This window comes from Oxyura jamaicensis, chromosome 2, assembly GCF_011077185.1.
Source record: "Oxyura jamaicensis isolate SHBP4307 breed ruddy duck chromosome 2, BPBGC_Ojam_1.0, whole genome shotgun sequence".
NCBI classification, from domain to species: Eukaryota; Metazoa; Chordata; class Aves; order Anseriformes; family Anatidae; genus Oxyura; species Oxyura jamaicensis.
Window position 1 is genome coordinate 125,292,750 of NC_048894.1, and position 24,116 is coordinate 125,316,865.

General features: G+C 38.3%; 1 protein-coding gene across 1 annotated transcript in view; it reads left to right on the plus strand.

The window, feature by feature from the left end:
* KCNB2 (potassium voltage-gated channel subfamily B member 2) overlaps nt 1-24,116 on the plus strand; it is a 206,780-nt gene that overhangs the window by 79,468 nt on the left and 103,196 nt on the right. The window lies entirely within an intron of this gene.

Genomic DNA, 24,116 nt, shown 5'->3' on the forward strand with positions numbered 1-24,116 from the left:
GTGCATCCAGTTAACCAAAGATGTGCATCTCTGCAGAACTGACCTGTTAGTCTAATCCAATGAACTAAGTTAATAAAATGACCCTATAGAAAGTGACTTCAAGTATCATCTGCTCCTTCTAGACTATCAAGGGCTAGTCACATACATAGACGGGGCATAAATAGTGTCTGGGGTAACAAACACAAAGGGTTTGTTAGTGTTTTGACCAGAGGAATTGAACTTATCAAAATCAGGTGTTTTGTTAAATACCATTGAAACACATAAGAACAGACTCTCACTCAGTTCAGAGAGCTGGTAGACTGTAACCGTGTATCACATTGGTGAGGAGTTTGATAGGGAGTTTCTGTACAGTCAGTGGTAATTAAAGCACCACAGTTCACTCCTCTGGATAAAAGCCTCACAGTGTGGCACAAAATTGATGAAACAGACAACAAGAAGTAGAAAAATAATTTTGACTTCTTTCCAAAGGTGAGAATATGAAACACACAACAATTGCACAATTTCTGACAATGACCCACAAACTCCAAAGCCTCTTGAATCTTCCAAGGAGATGGCCTCCCTAGCAAATACTGTGACTCCACATTTTTAGGATGTCCAATTTTTAGCTTAGTCCAATAAGTAGACTCTAAATCTTTGTTTCATCCTAAAACTCCTAAATTCCAAAATAATTAGATCCCCAATGTCCATACAAAGCTGGAGGAGGGAGTGAGATATCCGAATCCAAACTTTGGAGCATAGCATTAGGAAATCTTGGACACTGGCATCATCATGGTCCTCTCCAGAGCTTCAGTGTCAGAGACAGGGATGCTTCTCTACAGATGGGCTGGGCTCCAAGGTTATCGCCTGAGGAGAGGGATCTGTGCTTGCTCTTCAAATAAAAATAAAAATAAAATTGTTTACTTAAAAAAAAATAAAAATAAAAAACACATTAAGAGATGGATCTCTGAACTGTAGCCCAGCCTAGTCAACAGACTAGTCTCTGTAGTCGGAGACTTATGTCTCATGTTCTCTTTTGAAAGAGCAAAGAGCAATATATCCACATCAGACCTTCAGCAGGATGTCCATCCCAGAGGTGGGCTGCTCTGTGGTGCAGAACACACAGATCTGAGCACTTTTCACATGAGAAAGGTGTCAAACTCAGTTCTTCCCCTTCCTGGGCAAGTGCTCTACCTGTAATTCATCAGTACAGGAGGGAGAGCAACCTACCCTTCTGGCTGTACTTCAGCAGAAGCCAGCCACACCTGGGCTGAGGAAAGCCAAGTGCTATCAGTGATGGGTGATCTGCTTCTTTCAGGGGAGACCAGGGGTGCTGGTTTGTTTTTTCTGTGTCACCTTGTGTCTTCACCACTGCAGCCATTGCTCAGAGTGAGGGAGTACTGGGCATGTGTGAGAAGGGAAGGTGCCCAGCAAGTGCCATTACTTGTAACATCCATGAAATGGAAGTTCTTGCATTGCAATTTTGGATTTTGATAACTGAAACTTGTCCAAATCTTATTTAAGGCACTTGCATTCTTCTCAAGACCTGGCTCCTGAGTTTCTATGGCTATGACAGCTATACAGGATGTGAGTTGGCACTAAATTGAATCCCTCGTCTGACTAATGCCAATATGAACTTCCACAAAAAATGGGCCAATGATCCACCTTTGAAATTTTCCTTTATTTTAATTTTCCATGTAACATTGGAAAAAAATAAGATAAATATTAATTTTATTCTGTACTATATTTCTGTGGGAAGAATAAGTGACTGGCAAGATGCAAACAATATGTCTCTGGATTTTCTTTCCTTTCATTGCATTTGCTATTAGCTTTATAACCATGTCTTTACTGTGATGACATTTTATATTAAAGGAAGCTTTTGGATTATAAATTAGATTTAGCTAGTAAAAGCCATGTCATGTCTTTTATTGCATTTTTCATTTGTTGTTATTATTTTATGAGAACTCAGTCTGTGTACAAGCTTCCTGCAACTGTAGATCTCCCTCACACTCACACACCCAGTGTTGTTAGGAGAACAAGGATAGAAATGAATTATCATCTGTGGAAGCTACAGAAAAGTTCATCAGGTCTTAGATCTTATAATTAAATTAAAAACCCTGGACAAAAAAATCAGCCTGGGGCTGCTTTTTATGCTAATTCCAAAACAAAATTGCAGTCACAGGAAGTGGGATTATCCCACTTTTTGCAAATTAGCTTGTATACTTTCTGTTAAAAGCAACCACTGAACTGAGTAAACACAAAACAGTTGCAGCCACCTCTGTGGTGGCTCTTTACCTTTCAGACAGACAGCTCCAAACCTAACCTCTGTTGGAAGGAACCCCCTAATTTGAGAGGATCCAGAATCTAAGTTCATCATCACTTCTTCCTGCAACCCATTTGTTTCAGATAGACAGGTACATAATGACACACAGTAACAATAGATACTGAACTCATTAATTTGTAATTCTAATTTTCTTGGTGCAGAGTAAACCCTATCAAAAACAAATGCAAAATAGTAGAGAAAAACATTTATGTAACAGCCCCTCCAAGTGTTAGGGTCCAACAAGCAGGGCTTTCATCATAAAGGACTTCATACCATTGCCAAACTGCCATATCTGTTGCATAAAGGAGCAGACTCTCAGACACTGTCACACTCATACTAAGCTCCTGCATAAACTCTGGAAGGGTTTCTAACTGAGAGGGAGGAAAAACAAAAAGAAAGAAAGAAAGAAAGAAAGAAAGAAAGAAAGAAAGAAAAAAAAAAAAAAAAAAAAAAAACAGCAGAGTAGAGAAAGATGTGTAGAGAACTTCAGCCAAGCAACTGCCGAGAAATCCACAATTAAATGATACATTCAGTGCACAATTGTACAGCAAAGTTTCACATAAGTATGTATTGTGTATAAATTTCTAACATCTGTTCCAGTCTGGTACTGACACTTCCTAGGACAAATAGCATGAGTTTATCATATATCTCTGTAGCATATAGAGAACCAGGATAAGTGCTCTATTGTGATCCTTAGAATAAATGTGCTCTGTGCAATATAGCAGCTTGAGGAAGGTCTGTCTATGGCAGAAAATTGGCAGAATTATTCTTTTGAGTCTTCCTCCACCCAATAAAGCTACACACTGAGAACAGGGAGGTGATGCCAAGGCAGAACGCATGTGGCTGTATACATTAGCTTTGATCATACCTAAATGGCAGATGTGAGTGTGAAAGAAGACAAAAGAGATTTCTCTAATTTCTACTTGAGTAAGCAAATACTGCAGAGTGACCTATACAGCAGAAATGTCCAAAGCTAGCGTGAGCACAGACATCAATACCTTAGGTATTTTAAAATAGAATTTTCCTTTTATTCCATTTCCTGTAGATGCAATCCAGAACAGCACTTACTTTTAACAGATGACTCCAAATATCTTTCTCTTTTTAATTTGATTTTCTTGCTAAAATGGCTTGAGGCCAGATTATTTATTTTTGTGAACTATTTCTGATCAACAGCAATTAAATAGAAAACAAGACACTATTGCATGTACTGCCAGAGCTTGATAGATCATGGCTATATTGCCAATATATTAAGACAGTGTCTGTTGTTCCATTTTATTGGCCAGAAGTCCATAGGCTTTACACAGTTTAATCTTGAAAGTTTTTTCATGCCTAAAAATGTAGCAAGGAGTAGCAAAAGAGCAATCACCAAATGTCACTGTCACCTTGCTGAGGTCTATCTTTGTCATTTCTAGACTTGGTTCTTTCTGTATATATTAGAAATAAATAGCTCTGAAGCTCAAAGTGCAGAGGGAAGGATAAAAGACACAAGTTTACAGTTGAGATTGCAGTGGAGATTCTTTGTCTCTTTCAAGCAATTATAAATGGCAGATGTCATCTTGGCATAAAATATAAGGCTTCCAAGCTACCAAGGAGAACCTGATTGTTAATGCTGCAATAATTCAAGCTGACAGTTTTCCTTAATAATGCTCACAGTAACCCTTTGGAGAGTAAGTCCGTAGCATAGATGTCAACATGTATTTTCCAAAGCAGTGATTTTGCTGGCAGCCTGAGAGTTCCTGTGCTCAAAGGGTTAAATAACCTTTTAATTAGTTTTTATTTTCCTTGTGATAACCATTTCATAAATTAATTATTGTTTTTAAGCTCTTCAGAATCAAAAATTTTGAAGGCCACATCAGTTTCTCTCAGACAGTAAAAGTGCACCAGCCTACCACTGTCCATAATAGAACAGTCATAGTATTATTGTTTATGTTCCTGTAAGAAGAAAGCTTTTGCAAGGCTATTTTAGAACTTAATGAAGTCAACAGTGATGCAGGAATAGGCTTTTTGTTTGTATGTAGGTGCTATTTACATACATACAGACTATTTCTGTACACGCATTAGAAACTCTCAGTTTAGCCTGCTCGGTCGGTATATTCTGCCTCTGTTGGGATCATAATTTTCTGCAGTCAAAAATAGGAGGTCAAACAAAAGGCATTATGTAGGCTTCAAAACTTCCATATACGTTGTTCTGGCATGAACCGAATTTAGCTTTTGTTCTTTCTGTTTTTCCACTTTAGGCAAAAGTATTACCATTTATTATTAAGCAGACTTTAGAAGAAGAGTAACGAAAGCTTATTGCCTAAAAACTGCCTTCTTTTCAAAAAGAGTTTGTTCATGGCAGAATTCTGGTATTTCAATCTCTAAACATAGAGGTTCACATAGCATCAGTCAAATGTCATAGATGCTCATATTTTTTTCAACATAAATATTTTAAGCAGTTCCTTAGTATTAACCCTCAGTTTCTACAATCTAAAATAAATTCTCATTCATTTTCATAAAGTTGTGCTTGTTTGAACTTCATGCAATTTGTAAAAACAGTAATCTGTATTCTTATATTGCCATTAAAATTCCAGTCTTACTTACTGACATAGCACTGAATTGTTACATTGCTTTTAAAGGCACAAATAGCAGAAGAAAATCTCATGGCTGTTGGTACAATTGATGTGCTATATAATTTAGAATCATGTAAGGGAAACGAGTGCACTGTTCCCCTTAATTCTGGTGAAACTTCATCCCAACTTACATGTTTGTTTGTTCTATTGCACATCAAATATGATTCACATCCAAACCTGCAAGCATATGGGCATATACATCACAAAATCATGAAAGCAGACCCATTAAACATTTTTCTCCTATGAAAGCAGTTGCAACTGGAAATAACTGAGTCTGTATCAGGCCAAGAGTGTCCTATTTACTCTTTTAAAATTTCTCTTTATAAACAATACCTACAGTTCTTTGAATTGTTTTGTAATTTAAATTCACAATAACTTTGTGAAGGCCTTCAGAGGGGACTATATTGAGAGATGGTTTGCTTTATAGCTGTGGTTAGATTTATTCTCTAATTTAACAAGAATCAAATGAGTTGTTCAAGTAATATTATTGGTAAAGTGGTGCAGAAAATACTTGTTCAGAGATAGAAACCAGTGTAACAATACCTGAAGAACTCTTTTGATTCACTAGTCCCCAAATCAATGGAATCCAAATAAAAGATGTCCAGGGACTTCAGGGACTTTTTGGTCAGATCAATACATGTGTTTTAATGTCAGTACAGTCACTAGATGTGATTTCTCTCCCTCTCTTTTTCTCTCTTTTTTTTTTTTTAATATATAAAATCAAGTTTTTTTGTGGGCATTCTGTACCCAGCTGAAATATTTCTTCCTAAATAACAGATGAATAAGACTATCTGGCACCTAAATAGAGACAGTAAAGGTTAACTTCACCCTTGAATATTTTGATTAATTGAGAAATTTGCTCCAAATATATCATCCATTTGAAATCTTCTCTTTAATGTAGAAATGTTATGTCTAAACTGTAAAGTATATGGTGATATACTCAAGTCTATGATTTAATAAGAGGAATTTAAGAAGAAGACGATTCCTTAGGGTAGTTTGGGGAATGGATTGGAGAGCACTGCAAGTTAAGCATGCAACAATAAAAGTGCTTATATAACAACTCAGTCTACCAAAATCATGAGAATACATCTGTTTTTCATGCCACTAGCTCCCTTGCTGAAACACTCAGAGATCTCAGGGTCAGAATCTCAGCCACCCAGTTTTCTCTGGACTTCCCCTGACAAAATCTAGCTCTCAGGGAGCTGATAGATGGCTGTCATTAGATATAAAATAAGGAAATTAAAAATTAAAAAAAAAAAAAGAATCAAAACAAAACAAACAACAACAAGTCACCAGACAGCTAAAGAATTATAGGTAAGAAGGCTAAAAATAACAATTGCAAAAGAGTTGTTATAGACCAGAGATATTCAAAACCCAAGTGGACATGATCCAAGCTATGTGCTGTAGCTGATCCTGCTTTGAGCAGGACAAAAAGGTCTCAGGAAGTCCCTTCCAACCTCAGTGATTTTGTGATTCTGTGGTAAGAAAAAAAATACCTGTTCAACCCATATAAACTTTGAATATATTTCTAAGGCAAACATAAAAGGCTGCAGTCTAATTCTAGAAACCTCTTTGCAGATTGGCAGTGTTTTTGAAACTCATAAGAGTATACTAATTGTAAGAAAAAAGAGATGGGGCTTAAAATGAGAATCATGTAAGGATTAGCCAAGAAGACCTACATTTGTCTTCTTCATATAGTATATTCAATCCTTTCTGCTTAATAGTGTTGCTTCTTAGGAGACACAATGATATATTTGAATTTCCCTAATTTTGTAAGAAAACTAGACCATACTTCATTTCTAGGAAGACTTAGTTAACTCTGATATCAAGTAGTTTCTGGGCATGTCACTGTAGTCTGATTTATGTTTACCTTTATGCTGTTCTTGCTGGCATTGGCTGTATAAAATAAAGAGCGTGGAATATTGAATGATACAAAATTGAACCTGGAATTCAAATTCCAGTTGAACTTAACTGATTCTGACACTACACAAGCATTTGTTTGGGAAAAAAAAAAAAAAAAAAAAAAAAAAAAGATCTCAATATCTCAGACCTGTTGTAAGCTGGTAAAAGTAAGCTACAACTTTTCTCAGCCTTCCCTTAATGTTGAGATTTGGTGTTCAGTTGTTTCTAATTATGAAGCTTTTTTAATGTTGCAGCTGTTGTTTTTGTACATCTTGATTTGCTTATTAGCTCTTTTGTTCCCTGTGGTCATACATCCAAAGTAGCACAACACATCAACCTTACCAATGCCCTTCACTCTTCATTCCTATTCTGCTGTTTTTGATTTGAAACTTGATTTGAAACACCTTTTAACAGTTTTTTCTATGGATAGCATTAATCCAATCTGTGTGTTTTCTAGGCTGGACATAATGACAGCAAGCGCAAAGCCATTAACTTCCAGTTTGTTCCCCTGCCACAGGATTTAAACATTCAACATTTTAATGAAGTAGTCAATAGATGAGGTTATTCCATGCAGCTAGGTCTTCTGATGTTGTTGTTTTATAATGACATCTTCATCTTCCACAGGAACTCATGTGGGTCTGCTGATGTGGGGAAGAGTTAACCACAGGGAGCACATCAGTGCCTGCAGCCAGCCTGGCTGGGTCCCCTCTGGCCAGCTGGAGCTCAGGCACGGAAGCCAAGTGCATAATTGTGCCCAGATGTGTTGCATTTCAGGACCAAAATTACCCTCTTTATTGTGGCCTTCCTTCAAGTGACCAGTTCCCTTTTTTAATGCCAAAGTAACCCACTGTAACAACATACTTAAACACCAGCTTTTAAATAAAATGAGTGGTGAAAAAACTCCACTTAAGCACAAGTATACAAAATATGTTCATAAGCCATAACAAATGAATTAACATCAAGATGGTATTAACAGTGTTTGCAGAAATTTGTTTCATGTAATCCAACTGTATCAGATGCATTAGTGCCAAACCAGCTGTCTTGTTCTGTCTAGTTTTCACAAAGATAAATCTGAACTGCTTATTTTATCTATCCTGTAAAATTTTCACTTTAACATTTCCAGTTTTCACTCATCCAAGGTGCTGTTTCAGTGATGGACAGACAGAAAAAGAAACCAAGGATACCTGAAGGAAAGCTCTCCCCTGTAAATATGTATTGGCTATTACGGAGATGAGATGAACCACTTTTCATCCCAGTTTGCACTGGCAGTTGGCAGACCGAGCCACCCTTCTTCACATCTTTTCTTATAATTACAAAAGAGGGCTGGGGCAGAAGAAATAATAATGACACCAGAAGGCTGGCTATTATCTGTAGAAGAAGATTAGATGAGACAGGGAGACGTGGCTCAGCCACAACAGGAGGAAGAGCAAGACAAGCCCCATACCAGGCCGGTGATGAGAGAACTTCTGGTGAGAGGGGCAATGCCAGAGGGTCATGGCCACTTCCCTGTCACCAGTGAGCATCTCAGTGACTGCAGGAGCCTACTGCAGTGCTAAAGGAATGTGGAATCCTCTGGCATGCACACCAGAAAGGCAACTGAGGGATGATTTATTTCTCTGTATCCCACCTGGCAGCCTTCACTGGAGCTTTGTCAAGCAAAAAAAGCCTTGCTTGTTCCCAATCCCAGCGTAGAAGACCTGGAGCTTTTAGTGTTGTAAGAAATGTCATTAAAGATCATTACTTGTCAGTGGTTTAGTTTGTTTTGTCTATATCAATATGAAAAATGTCCTAAAATGCCTGTGTCCAGCATATTCTCAGTGGTAAAATGCTTACAGTAAATTACAATATTTTTTCACTGTGACTCCATTTTTGGTGCAGTATTTTGGTCACATACTTGAAAAATGAAATACATTTTTTTTAGAAACAGGCAGAAATTCTAGGGAGACATAGCATCTTGCATCAGACCAGATGACGGTAGCTGGAAAAACTGGACATGCTTGAGGTACAGAAGTCCTTCACTGCTCCAGCACTATTACTACTGTGTTTTCAAAGGGAATAAATAAATAAATAAATAAATAAATAAATAAATAAATAATAAGTAATTACTCTTTCCTGAACTTCCCCCAAATGTCTCTAGAAAAAAAAAAAAAAAAAAAAAAAAAAAGTAGCCCAGCAACAGATTTTGAACACAGACATATGTTAAGTCTGTATTTTTTTCTCTAATTAATTGTTAAGAGACTACAAAAAATGTCTTTCCTGCCATGATCCATGCCTGCCTTCAGGACAGCAAACACCCTGAGAGCATTTGAGGAGTGGTTTGGAACTGATTTGCTGCTTCCACACACACTGTAAATTCCTACTTTGACTGGCTTCAAGGTGAATTACCATCCCATTCATGGACGTCTTTCTTGAATGCTCTTTGTACTGTAGGATGTAGGACTGGGAATATTTGCTTATTAATGTGGTCAGGACAGTCAGTGAACTGATAAGAGAATCCTAATGCTATGGGTTAATATGCTTTAATAGATAGAAGTGAGCATAACTTATCTGGGATAATTTTATTCAATATAATATACACTAGGACTTTTCTTTTCCTGGTTTATGATGAATGAGGTTTGTATAGGGAGATTTCAAGAAGCAGAATGAAGTTACTTAGCAGGTGTTTATCTTTGAGCCATATTGTAATAAACCAGAAGAGACATGAAGAGAGTGCTTAGCACATCCCCTAGGCACAGAATCAAATACACCTACTTTGGCAAACTTCTGATCTTTTCTTAAATACCTTCAGTGATGGCACCTTCACAGACCTCCTGGACAATCTTTTCTGATTTTCCTATGAGTTTCCTGCTGAAATTGAAGGCTGCTAAATCTTGTCATCTCCACAGTAGATGTGAAGAGCTGATGGCAGCAGTCCCTTTTCATTTATCTGACATAAATTGTATCATGTCAGCCTTATCTCAAACCAAGCAACTAATACGTATTTCCTCATAGATCATGTTTTTGGACACGATCATTTGCTTTGCTCCCTCCAGGGTTCTCTCAAATTGTTTGTGGTGGAATCCAGAACTGGATGCCGTAAGAGCACTGACCAAGGGTGCAGGAAATTGTAGCCTCTGCAGAACTGAGTGTAATGAAAAGATTTTGAAGAGTTCACAACAAAGATACAGCATGAAGGTGCCTCTTTGAAAACAGACTAAATGTGTTAGGTGTCATTGGCTCTTCATGCATTAACTTTTGTATCATATATAAGAAAAGATTAGTTATGGATAGGGAAGGGCAACAAAACTGAGCAGGTTACGTTTCATGCATTGGAGAATGCAGAGTGAGGAAATGGTTGTTAAGATCAGATTAGTCATACTCCAAGTGTTAACAATACCATTTTTTTTCCAGTAGAGTTTGTGACGTCTACCAGAAAAGGAAAGATTTGCAAGGTCAAAAAATCCAAATATATATATATATATGCACTACAGATATGTGAGATGATGAAAACCTAAAGGAGAGATTTGTGTGTATGGCTCAAGAAGTATCAATGAATGCAGAGCTAAAGTAAAGAGTAGCTTGGAAAGTTTTAGTTGCATACTTTTTGTATGTGGTGTCTAAAAAAGGCTCAGGTAGCCTATTTGTCTTTCTCTACATCTTTCTCTCTGTCAGTCTAATTATCCTCCCTCTCACTGTAAAGAAATTCTGAACAAATGTGCCAGGGAAATGGGAGCTCATAGAACTTCATGAGTATCAATGGCTAGATACAGGTGGCCAAGATACTGGCCACAGGGGGATGTCCCTCAGTGTCAGATTTTGTTGTTTATAGCAGCTGGGTAGCTGTGCAACGGGAGGGTGATAGAACCACAACTGTTGCAGGTGGGATTTTCCTTCAATATGAGAGTTGGAATAGATCTGTCTTTTAGGATAGACTTTCCCATGCTCTGGAAATGCCTGTAAATATGGCTTACAGAGAACGTGTGAAGGACTTGTTTGGGTCAGACGCCTATCTGATGCAGAAGCTGAGTGGGATGATGCAGCTGGGGCTCCCACAAAGATGAGAGAGCAAAGCAGGAGCAGGGGGAGCAGAGGGTGGTAAGGCAGACAGGTAGTCTTGTGGTGGAAAAAGGGATCACAAAGGCTGGAACTGGAGGAAAGTGGGGAATAAAAACATGGAGAGAAATTGAAGAGAGAATGGAGGACAGCTGAAACCTGTTAGTTCTGGCAAACTGGAAATCATCAGAGGGTTGTTGAGAGAGCAAGAGGAGCTGCAGGTTGAAAGGGAAAGCCCATTCACAGAGAAGAAGTCCTCAGAAAGTTGGCATTTTTTCTCCCCAGGCCTTCTCACTGGTGACCAATTTCCCAGAGCAAACTCCTCAGGCTTACCAGAGCAGTCAGTCCAGTAGCAAACACCCAGTCCAAACTTTCTACCTGTTGAGGCTTGTTTACAAACAACTTGGCACAGTATTTACAGTGTTTCTGAATTACATTTAACTGATGTTTCTTCCATACCACTGCATGCTAGTTGCAGTGCTGCCAAGTTCTGTAAAAGACTTGCTAGTTAGCACCATCGAGCTGCCACCCACTCTGGAAAGCCTCCAAGCATTTCAGTAAACATGGGAAGGTGTTGGCAGTCCTCTTTTAAAAGAAGCCTCAGAATGATCTCCTGCTTCTCTAAGGAGACCGTGTACTCAGCATGTACACAAGTATACATATTTATATGAAGTCCAAGCAGGGTGGCCATTTCTGACTGTTGGACTTAGAGTTGCATTTCTGATTGCAGAAAAAGGATCTTTAATGAAACTCTTGGGAGCTCTGAGCAGAAAGGTTTCTTGCTAGGATTTGGAAGACAACAGTGGAAGAAGTAAGTGTTAGACTGGATGCAAGCCAATTCTTGAACTCTGCTCTGTATTTGTAAGGGCCTTTTAAATTTGCTGACTACTTATTAATGTTTTGCCTGTATTGACATCCATCAAATGACAATGTGTTGGACCACTGTTGGAACTAACACAAGCTCCAAGACATTCAGGCAGGAGTATATATGAGCTAAAGGATCTAGGGCAAGTCTTTCACACAGACCTCATGATACAGAACTTTCTAGGGATGAACGTCTAAGGAAAGTTTGAAGCCCCATTAGACACTGTTAGGGATCAAAAGAAGAAACAGAAATCCACAGCACAAAAGAATCAGTAATTGGAGCCTTGTTGTAAATTAGCACTTTGAAAATAACAAATGAATTATTTTATGTTTCAAATGTACAGACCTACAGCCTCAGTAGGCCAAAACCACCTCATAGATATGTTGGAAGGCAAAATAAGAGAAGGTCCAATGGAGACAGGGAGTGCTGGATGCTGTCACAGATTTTCTGAACTCTGCAGTCCAGGTCATAGAATCATAGAATCATAGAATATTCCGAGCTGGAAGGGACCCATAAGGATCATCAAGTCTAACTCCTCGCACTGCACAGGTCTACCCAAAAGGTTAGACCATGTGACTTAGTGCACAGTCCAAACGTTTCTTAAATTCATACAGGCTTGATGTAGTGACTACTTCACTGGGGAGCCTGTTCCAGTGCACAACCACCCTCCCAGTAAAAAATCTCCACCTGATATCTAGTCTGAACTTCCCCTGCCTCAGCTTCACCCCGTTCCCATGGGTCCTATCACTGGTGTTTATGGAGAATAGGTCACCTGCCTCTCTACTCCCCCTCGCGAGGAAGTTATAGACTGCGATGAGGTCCCCCCTCAGCCTCCTCTTCTCCAGGCTGAACAGGCCCAGTGACCTCAGCTGCTCTTCATATGTCATCCCCTCCAGGCCTTTCACCATTTTCATCACCCTCCTCTGGACACTCTCCAACAGTTGAATGTCCTTTTTGTACTGTGGTGCCCAGAACTGCACGCAGTACTCAAGGTGAGGCCACACCAGCGCAGAGTAGAGCGGGACGATCACTTCACTTGCCCTACTAGCGATGCCGTGCTTGATGCACCCCAGGATACGGTTGGCCCTCCTGGCTGCCAGGGCACACTGCTGGCTCATATTCAACTTGCTGTCAACCACGACCCCCTGATGCAGCCCCTCTGTGGGGCTGCACTCCAATCGCCCAGTCTGTATGTACGGCCAGGGTTGCCAGGGTTGTTAGGTCCTGATCTAACATCCACTTTGCCACATTAGCTACTTTCATGTAAATGGAATCCCTCCTAAACAGTAAAAAGATCAGAATCTGGCCCTGCATATTTGTTCCTGTACTTCTAATCCCGCATCTTCAATATATTTAAAATTAATCACATCAAAAAAAAAAAAAAAAAAAAAAAAGACTTCAGAAATTTCCTGACTTTATATATTTTTTTAATTTTTTTAACTGGGCTAAGGACAAGTCAGAACCGACAGGAAATTATTAAGTAATGTTAAGTCACTATAGAACCCCGGTGGAATAATTGTGGCATTAAGCTCTGAGAGACTTAGAATATATATTCTTTGAAAACAGCAGGATCTTTGCATTTTAAAGAAGAAAATGTCTGCATTTATAAAATTCAGTTCATGTTTAGAGAAGGAAATTGTTCTCGAAAAGCAGCCACCCTGGAATTGTTAGCATAATGTGTTATTACTTGTAACATCTTTTAATGTTTTTCTAGGAGAGGATGACAAATCTCTCAAAGTACTAGGTTAATAACTCACAACAGAAGGAATGTTGCAGAATGCAGTATGCACAAATAATCAGTCTACTCCTCAAACATTTAGCTAGCTCCTCATAGAAGAACTTAATCTGTTATTGTGATAATTTATTTGCATAGCCAATAGAAGTTGTTTACCAAAAAAACCCTACCTCCAAACTGCAAACCCACCTCAGATTCAGATTGTGCTTATTTAACAAGCTCCCCATCTGGATTTCTCTTGATTTGTGGAAGTTGAGCTTATTTCAGAATTCTCAGCTTCGTGTGGGAGGTTAGCTGAAACCCTCTGTAAAAGCCCTTTAATTTTACTTGAAGTGCATCAGGAACATTCCTCTGCCTGACAGCATCAGTCACACACAAGGCAGTAAAAGGCACGCGGAGGAAGCTGCCCTGCTGCATTGCTCATCAGGGCAAATGAGTACTGTTCAGCTGAGTTGGAAGAGTCGTGGCTATTTCAGCTGCCTAAAGATCCTGTGGGCTATCAAAACATTATAATGAAGTGGCTAAAAATAGGTTTGAAAGGGTTTATATCCCTTGGTGGAAATTAATTATCAATGTCTGTTTCAAATTGTATGAGTGCAAAGATGCAGATCTGAGTGTCTCTGGTGACAATTCAGAACAGCGTAGGAAGGTTCAACCATGAAGGCTGGTTGAAAGGAAACCTTCCCTTACACATCCCTTAGCATTTTGGTGACAGGTTGTCATGACAGTACCAGAGCCACAGAGTGCAGGAGGGTTTCTTCTGAGGTAGATCATTGGGGACCACTTGGAGATCTAATGCTGGTACTAACCCTGCAAAAAATGTAATAGAAAGCAGACCATCCCAACATGCATTTTTATTCCCCCTCACCTTTTTGTCTTTTTCTGTACTGTTATATTTAGAACAGTTTCAAGCTTGACCTGCCATTTCCTCCAAGGAAGCATTGAAAAAGCTGTCTGAAGAGAGTTGTTGTTTGTCACTGTGAAATAAAGCCTATATGCACCTTTGGGATACAGCTGGCATATCTGCTTGTATAACCTGTTACAGGACAGCAACCCAGCAGTAGTCACTTGGGTTCTACTCTGGTCAGACCATGCAGTTGGTTTTTAAAGTATTGACAGTTCACTGAAATTTAACCTTACAAAATGTACAATTATGTGATTCTACTCTGTTTTTCAGTTGCACATCAACATTTCAGGGCTGGTCTGCATTAAACTTTTGTACCTGATTTTGCTAAATCATGTCCTCTAATGTCGACAAAGTTATTACTTATGTTTTATGTCACTAGGAGTCTGGTCATTGTGTTGGATCTACGTCTTGAATTTTGATCTTTATGGACAACATGAAATTACTGCAGTATATGTCATTACCTGAAACCAATGTTTATTATGTGGGTAATCTCCAAAACTAGTGTACAGTTTTAGAAACTATGCAACTTTATAGGTACTTCTTCACCTCTCCCTTTCCTTCCTACATAATTTTTTCTACTGCTCTGATGGGACGTACCCGTTTTGATTTCTTTAGTATAAACTTACACAAAGATAATAATGCAAACATGATGTCTGAAACCTCTCTGAGCTCCCCCTAAGCTCCCCACTGTGTTCCATTTTCTTTCTTTTTGTTGAAAAAGCTCCCTGTATGCAGGGAACAAATTTGTTCTGTGCAAGTACATTGTCTCTACTTGTCAGCAAACAATGGCCCTGCACCAACATATCCCTACTCAGACAATTTGTAATTCAGCTCAAAACTCTCAGAGCTCAGACTTCCCCAGTTTTGTTATTTTAAGTCCTTTTTCTTTTTGTTCATTTCTAAGCATTTCACTGTGCACATGCATGGGAAGGTGCCTGATACACAGTCTTACACTGTGGAGTCCTGTATGCACGGCATATTTTCATCAGGGCTATCAGCCCTAGTAATAGCCCCAACACCATGCACTGTGCTTTGGGGTTAAGAAACAGTGGTCTTCAGGGGTCATTTTACCTATGGAAGCTGACCAAATGGGGGTGGATTTGGGGAAGGAAACACCCATCCAGGGAGAAACAGGTTCCTCTTTCTTGATGCTCATCTTATATAGGATGTTCTCCAGGTGAGCCGTGCAGTGCTGAGAGAGGTCTGAGGTGGAAGACTGACTTTTGTTGGCAGTCCTGCTGACTGTCCCATTTAGCTATTAATGTTAGTGATAAAGAAGCACCCTGAGTGAAATCTAAGCTCCCTACACAAAGCATGCAGGATAGCTTTTTACAAAGCAAAACTGAATGAGAGGGTTTTGTCTCAAAAAACTTGGCATTTGCCTTGGCAAATACTCATGCAGCTGCATCTGACTACTGACCATCACCATCTAAGTCCAAAGCAGCACCTCACATTTGGGGTTTGTATGCAAATCTCAACAGCACCTCAGTGCATGATGCACAGCAAGTTCTGCCTGTGTCACCCCTGAACGGCATCACTGCCAGCTGGAGTAGTCATAGACTTGGCAGGGCTTCCCTGCCCTGATACAACAGTAGGTACATCTCCAAATCCCATGAGTAAATACGGTGGTTGTTCAGAAATAACTCCAGTTATTGTCCCTAGCTGATAACCTGGTACTTGTTTTGCAAAGCAGCAGGCAGTGCTGGACAGGGAAGCAACGTGAACTCCTTAGGCACACTCTAGGATATAAGAAATGAATTCTTGGCTGTGAAACCTTCTCCTGGCATTGTTGGAAATAAAAGCTTAGATACTCTTAATGTATCTTTTCTAGAGCTAAAGAAAAAAAAAAAAAGCTGTCTTGCTTGAAATCGTCACATTGATCCTCTTTTCAGCTCCTAGCTTGAGCTGTGGCCAGTAATCTTTTTTGTTATTTACTCACAGCCAGACAGAAGTTGCCCATCCCCTACTTTATCTGTAGCTGAATAACAAGGCTTTTCTTGCAGCTGCCCACATTATTAACTAGTCTCTGACTGCTGTGAATCTGCCTTAGCATGAAAAATCCCCACTTTCAAGTCTGTTTAAAAGAACATCTATTTTCTCTGGAAAGATAGAAATGTGTTTAATTCCATATAACTTGTAGTCATGCTTTTCTGTGTATTGACAAAAGTGAACCTACAGCACAGCTATACTCAAATAAGCCAATGTCTTTTCTGAATCAGGTCACTACATTTACTTCATCGTTGGGAAAAATGGGCTTTCCAACATGATACAGGTGTCTCTCATACTTTTCATTGGGATGCTGGCCCATATCATCCCATCATGATCCCATATTTTATCTTCTCACTCAAAAAACAAACTCTGGTTTTGGAGTCAAACCAAGGAGTTCTGACTCAGGCAAAATTTCTTGTTGTTGCTATTATTTATTAATGATAATAAAATAATAATGCATCATTATTTATGTATTGACAGATTTGTAATTAGAGCATGACTATGAATTTGCAAGTTTCTTAAATGCAGAATAAGAAAAGGTGTGGACTCTGCTAAGTTTTGTAATGTGAATTAAATGTGTCTAGTTCTTTCCAGAATATAGGATTCAATTTTATCTTAGTAATGAAAGTCCCTAAAGCATGCTAATTTGGAGAAGTGTTAAAAAAATAATCCAATTAAAAGTTTTCTTTATTTCATACATGGTAGACATTTAAAAAAAAAAAAAAAAAAGAGAGAGAGAGAGAGGAATAGAAGAATAACAATTTGGTTTTGTTATAATACTAATTTGAGGAAAAGGTTGCTTTGTCTGCTTTGTCTTATACCTCTGTCTCTAATTTATGCAAGGTTAGAGGGTAAGAAGGCTAATTAACAGTAGCAGGTTCAGGGCCACCTGGGTCATCTTACTGACATTTGTCTAGGATTTCTGTGTTTACATTGGGATGTTCCATATCTGCCATCGTCAGAGGATATAAATGATAGTGATAATGTATGATTTATTTGGTCTCCTCTGTTGAACATTTTTCATACATTTTTCATTTAGAGAAAGTTGTATTCTTTGATCCACACCTCTCCACATTTTTACTGACATCAGTGACAGCCTGGTCTACATCCCTGGTTTCAAGAAAGCTCCAAAAAAATTGTAGCCCTCTTTCTGAACCTTTGTTTGCAGATAAAAATGGAACTTCAATCTCTGTCTCTTGGTAGACATCCCAGTAAAGGGGGTCTTTTAGAATTTCATATGATTCACTGCTTTTCACAGTGGCTCTTGCAATAACTATTTGTGAGAGGATGAAACCTTTAGTTACTGTATTTCCCTATTTTATTTTTTTACATCATCATGCGCTGTTATTAGCTCAACTTTTATTAGCTCTTTTTTCTGAACCTGCAGAATTGCTTATCTTAATGTTTTTAAGAAAGCATTACCTTTCAGTAAATAGCTTTCTCAGAATAAAGCATTTGAGCAATTAGCTGCATGGTGTGTTACACAAATCTCATATGAACTTTGCCTAGACCTCACTGACCTGAAAAGTAACTGTCCCAGTGAAGACTGAGACTGAACATGAGTTTCTGTCTCATCGATATTGTTTGTCTTTCATTCTCTGGACATCTTGGTATTTCTGGTTGCTTCTTTCTAGCAACCATGTCCAGATGTCCTTTTCCTGCCATGACATTAAGCAGCTGATGTGCTCTTCTTCATACCTGTGCAGTAGATCCCATCAATACCAAGTACACAATGATAGCAAGAGAACAGTTTTCTTAACCTTGATGCTCTACTTTTCTGGATTATTAAAATAAAAACATGTTTTTAAAAAATAACATGGTCAAATATAGAAAAATACCCTCATTCTGAGTATTCACCCAATGGGATTAGTAGAATTCTACTAGCCAGAGATTTATTGCAGTGAGTCATGTATGTTTTCCTAAAGTCAACATTTAAATTTGCTACCAGCAAGTGATAACCTAGAAAACTATCTTCAGTGCTAGACTTAATGCCACAGATGCTCTTCTTCGGGAGGGGCCAGGTTACGTTTTTTATGATCTCTTCAGCCAAGAAGGTTAAGGGCAAGGCTGAGTAGAGACCCACCAGCAAAATCCTGGGTATCATTGCTCATTTATCTCATTTGAGGAGAGGAACCTCAGAGCTCTGCACTGCCACCCACATGTGTCATCCCTTTGAGAGGAAAATAATTATGCTGAGAAATTAGACCAAAATAAGATTCCTTTAAGTATAATTTAACCCCAAGTTTTTGCCAGCAATGTGACAAGGAAATGGTACATTTTTTTAATTCTGCTTAGGATTTCTTCTAATCTTGTGAAGAAAATGACTATTTGCTGTTTGCTCCTGCTTTCTGATACTCAGGGATTATTCTTCAATCATAGCACCCTTTCATTTGCAGTAGCAGCACTGGCTAATCAAGGTGCAGTTGCCAGGACTGCTACACCTACATGTAGTCTCCCTGTCTCACCTCTCCAGCTCGCGGTGAACTTCAGCTCCCAAAAGCATCAATGCACATGCACAAGCCCAGTCTCTGTTAGCGTGTGGCCTTATTGTGGATTTATTATCTTTAAGCATGGGTTTAAACTCCCCTGAAACCAACAAGACACAAACGTGCTGAAATGCTTTGCTAAATCAGAACAGCCTGCTGAACTGGGTCCTGTTTACAGGCTGTTGGAACAGACTGTGCCTGGCTATTGAGCATCACAGAAGAGGATACGCACAGACGTAAATCCATCTGCAAAATTTGGAGGATGATTAAACATTGTCTCCCCATAATGAGCCAGCTTTGTACTTAATGATGATGGTGGTGAAAACAAACCTAATGGACCATTTCATCTGTTAATTTTGTACGGCTCATTGGAATTGATTTTATGACCCTGTCATGTCTCACAAGAAATGATGTCCAAAATGCAAATTTACAACTAAAAATGTGTTATGACTGATGCAAAGCAGTCATGGATACAAAAAAGCTTTGAGAGGATACGGGTTCGACAATGGGATTCAAAGAGGAAAGATAGCAATGGCACCCGAAATAGATTTTATATTACAGGTTACTCAAAGGCATATGTTTACTCTTTGTGGAGAGGAAGCTGGCTGGTGTCTCTTCTGAAATTCAAGGCTTTTATTATTATTCTTAATTATGCTATTTTTCTGATGACCTAATCAAAGAGAAAAAGTAAAGCATATGTCTGACTTTTAGCAAAGTCATAAAACGTCTTACTGTGTCCTTGAATGTAATTTTTCTTAATTGCTAGTTGTTCCCCCAAATAATTATACTGTAGATTTATTTTTATAGCCTGAAGTTCTGTTCTAGGTCAATTTCACCTCTTGAATTTGTTGTAGGTTCTTTAGGGAAATTTTTAAGAAGGATGGTAACCATTGAATTATAAAAGATTTCATTGGTTACAGTGGACCATTTCATTCTCTGATGCAGCACCAAGAGGTTAGTGAAGTTAAAGAACAGACTAATTTTATTTAGAATTTTTGACTACTAACATACTGGAATTTCTAGGTTTACTTTATTTCTGTGAATTATGACTAAAAATAAAACTTGTTAAAAATAACATTAGCAACATGTAATGAATAGCTGTATTTCTCCAGGTGTCACTATCTCTAGGCTTTTAAAGTAGCCTTTAGTAAAAAAGATTTTGTGAGTCTCTGTTGTTTTCACAGATCACATATGTTAAATGCAACACTGATTTAAAGATTTTATAAATGTACTCATTTATTATTCAACAGTTTGGGTGGGTTTTTACAGCTCCCAACAGTACTCTTACTTGTTTTGATGAGTTGTTTCCCCATATCCAGTAACTTTTATTGTTGGTGGTGGTGGTGGTTTTTGTTGTTGTTGTTGTTTGCTTTTTTGTTGTTTGTTTTTTGTTGTTTGTTTTGTTGTTTGTTTTTGTTGTTGTTGTTTTATTGTTTTGTTTTGTTTTGTTTTGTTATACAAGACCTGTTTATCTGTCTTCAGATAGTAAAATGTTTTCGCTGCTCAACTCAGAAGAAACAGTTGCCTCCTTTTCCCAGGCCTGATAAGAATTAATAACTCATAAAATTATATGACCTAAAAACTTTAATCAAGTGAGTAGATTAGATTTGTGTAGTGAAGCACTGCCTCTTACAGCAGACTATCACAAGCATTGGCTGGAGAGGACTAACCACGCTGAGTATGAATAGCCTTTTCTTTAAGTTTTCCAGTCCTCCTAATGTGGCCTATGTAGTTTTGTGTGTGACAGAGTTTTATCCAAAAGATGTGCCAAAAGCAACACAGTAAAAGTTGCATGGTGTCATGTGTCAGCATGGCACCGTCCCAAAATAATAACGGCACAGCAAAAGGCATCTAGGGTACTCATGTGGTTATCACCTTTCAACAGCATGTAACACATTTTGGAAAAAAAATCATGAAAAATGAACTTTTTTACTCATTTTAGCAGTAAGTGCACCAAACCCAAAAATCTATGCACTTGTGATGCTTCAAAAAAGTCTCAGCTGGCAATGCTACCTCCAAAAGAGTCTGAGAAAGTGACTGTCCCCCCAGTTTAATCCATCTCCATGCAATGATTAAGCAGACCAGTATATGTTGCTCTCACTTAGAAGAGAGCAAGGTGACATTACCTCAGGGTATCTAATTGTACAGAAGGAAACTGGATTTATTGGTCTGATAGTCCTTTGGGACACAACAGGACAATTTCTAAGGGAAATTGCTGAGACTAGGTTTGATCACAGTAGCCAATATTAAAATAAAACAACAACAAAACAAACAAACAAAAAAAGGCAAACAAAAGCCCTCTGCAATTGAGAAAGTGAAATGGTCACTGCTGAATTATTTAAAATGGTGCATTTACTACTGTACTACATGAGAAATGATCAACTGTAGGAGATGCCCAGATCTTGACTGGAAAAACATTAAGCCCAAGATAATACAATATAACAGGGCACTCCTTTAAAGCAATAGCAAGTACCGTGTACTGCTGATATATCAAGTCTTCATAATATTTATACCATTAATCTTAAATGACCTCTGCCAATTTTCTTAGGTTTATAGTCATCTAGACTGCAGCTGTTTCATGTTTAATTACATGCAAGAATAATGGTACCTTTCAGACTGTGGAAAAATATTGAATACACTGTTTAATTTGGGGTATTTCTGTATTCTTACAGAGTCCATCTGCATCTTTCCTTCTATCTACCTAAGCAAGTATTGCTTACTGATCACACTGATTTCTTTTTAGCCAATAATGTTGGAAAGAGTTTATGGGTTATCTATAACAAAGACAGTACTAATCTGAGGCGTAGAATCTGGAATGAAACTGTATGCCCCTAGCATCACTAGCATACATAGCCAGGGTCCAAGTCCCTAATTATTAGTACTTTACAAGCAAATATAAATGTGAACCCAAGAAGTGGGAAAAAAAAAAAAAAAAAAAAACTGTGCTATGTGCAGGATTGCTATGTATAATTGTTTAATTGTATAATTCAAAAAAGCACAGACACAAAAGCACATATAATATGAATAAGAGTAAGAATAAAATTATATAACTCATGTTCAGATTTGACTTGGAATTTTTCAGAAATGCAGTTCAAAGTACCATGTTTCTTAGTTCTGGCTAATTACTACTCTTGAAGGCTCCTTTTAATTTCAAAGTGGAAAAACAAAAGGATTTAGGATTCAAGTTTGAACAAAAGACCTGAGATACATATGTTTCTGCAAAGATTTGCGTAACTGAGGGTGGAATTGTTCGGGTATATCGAGACTTTAAGACTTCACCCAAAGTTACCTTTTATTTCTTGGTTTTCTTCCAGATATTTTTGTTCCCTAATTTCTGTTCCAATGTTTAAGAACATGCTGAAAGTCTTCATCTTGCAGCTGATATCAGTGATACCCTTGATTAGCTCCTGCATCCATAGCAATTCTGGGTATTCTGACACACCCACATTCAGAAATAAATGTGAGAAACTGGTAATCTGCTAGAACAGTCTGTGTGTACTGTAAGATAGACATTCATTTCATTCTTACACTGAAGTACCTGCTACTCAACCCTGTGGCCAGGTGATCCCAAGCACTTCATTTATTTTTCAGCACATTTAAACATATATTCATTTATTTTTCAGCACATATATCCCTGCACATTAAATTATAGGATGACAAGAACAACAGCATGCAGCAAGATGTAATGGCACTCATTATTAACATAATGTCACAAGTGGAGGAGACACAGTAAAGCCCTGGCATGAGATCTAGACTCCCATGTGGATTTCAGTATGCCATTCTATATCTTTATCATCCTTATCATCTCCGTATTTTTCAGTTTGTGGTACAAAAAGAAAGCAGAGTTACTACTCCTTGTGCTCCTTATGAATAGCTGGTGCATGGAGGTAGACTAACTATGAAGCTAAAAGGAAAAGCAGGGATTTTTCAGGTGTATTCAGCAGTAACATAGATTGTGAAAGTCTCCTTGTATTCAAGAGCCTTGTTTTCTGATGATACAGTCATACCTAGTGTCTTAAGATATAATTTGGTATTGCACTTTGCTACGTAGTAAAAGCCTATGGTGAACCGAGACAAAAATGATACACCGGGACTTATCCGATGGTAGAGGTTCGTCCCACGACAAAAAATGAGGCTGAAATTTGACTCTTATTTCCATCTTAATAATTGCATCTTGGACTGAGACTGAGGAGACCTGCATTGAAGTTCTGATTTTGTCATGGCCCACCTGAAGTGACTTTCAGCAAATCTTTTCATTTCCTGGTCCCGCATATATCCTATGAAACATGAGCTGTGATGCTGACATGCTTTGTAAAACAGTTGAAAATCCACTGGAAAGTGTTTTCTGAATTGTAGAATAACATTTCTACAATTAAAGCATTTCTACAGTATAAAGCTGCTTCTTCAGTGCAGAAGACAGGGTGGTTACACTTGTCTTTCCTGTTATTGAAGGTGGAGTCTTTGCTTGCTTCTGCTAAAACCAGGTTTTTCTTATTAGGGTCTCTCATCAGTGCATATTCACATTCATAAAGTATTTTCATTCAAATCCTCATCCTTAATGTTATATAAAAATAAAATGGCATTTTTTTCATGTTATTTCCAACCATCTACTTTCTGTTGCCTGTCTTCCTTTCAAGACTCAGATTCTGTTTTGCATGGAATTCATTTTAGAGCCCCAGATACTCTCTTGGTCCCTTCCACACACCCCAGACAGATGAGAGCAGTGTCAGTAACAACTGGGAGAGTTCATTTCCTCAATGTGGTCTCATCAGAGATCTCTTCCTCAGGTTTATAGCTCAGAGCTCTAAAATGTCACAATGACGGCATGAGAAACAGAAGGCCAGTGAAGTTGGGATCTGAACAGAGAAAGGCTCAGTTAGAGCTCAAGACTGTTCCCAAAAGGATTTTGAAATTTGGCTTCCTCCTTCCTGAAGAATGTAAAAAGTGGGATTCTAAGGTCCCTTCCTCATTTAATTTTAATTGAAATACATCTAGAGACAGATGCTGAAATAAAAGATTAGCTAAGACACCCAGAAAGCCTGACCAGTTTACTCTCCAGCTGATCATGTTCCCAGGATAAACAGAGTTTTCTATAATGTCCGCCTTTATTAGAGGCTAACATGGGCCTGACCATGTGCAGGCAGAGAAGAGTGGGCATAATAATGCATGACTGTGCCAGGACCTCTAGAGTCCACCTGATTTCATTATATATGCAGACAGAACATTAAAGTCAAATCTTCTGCACGAAAATAATCCAAGGGTTTGTGTATCATATACTTTTAGTCTCTG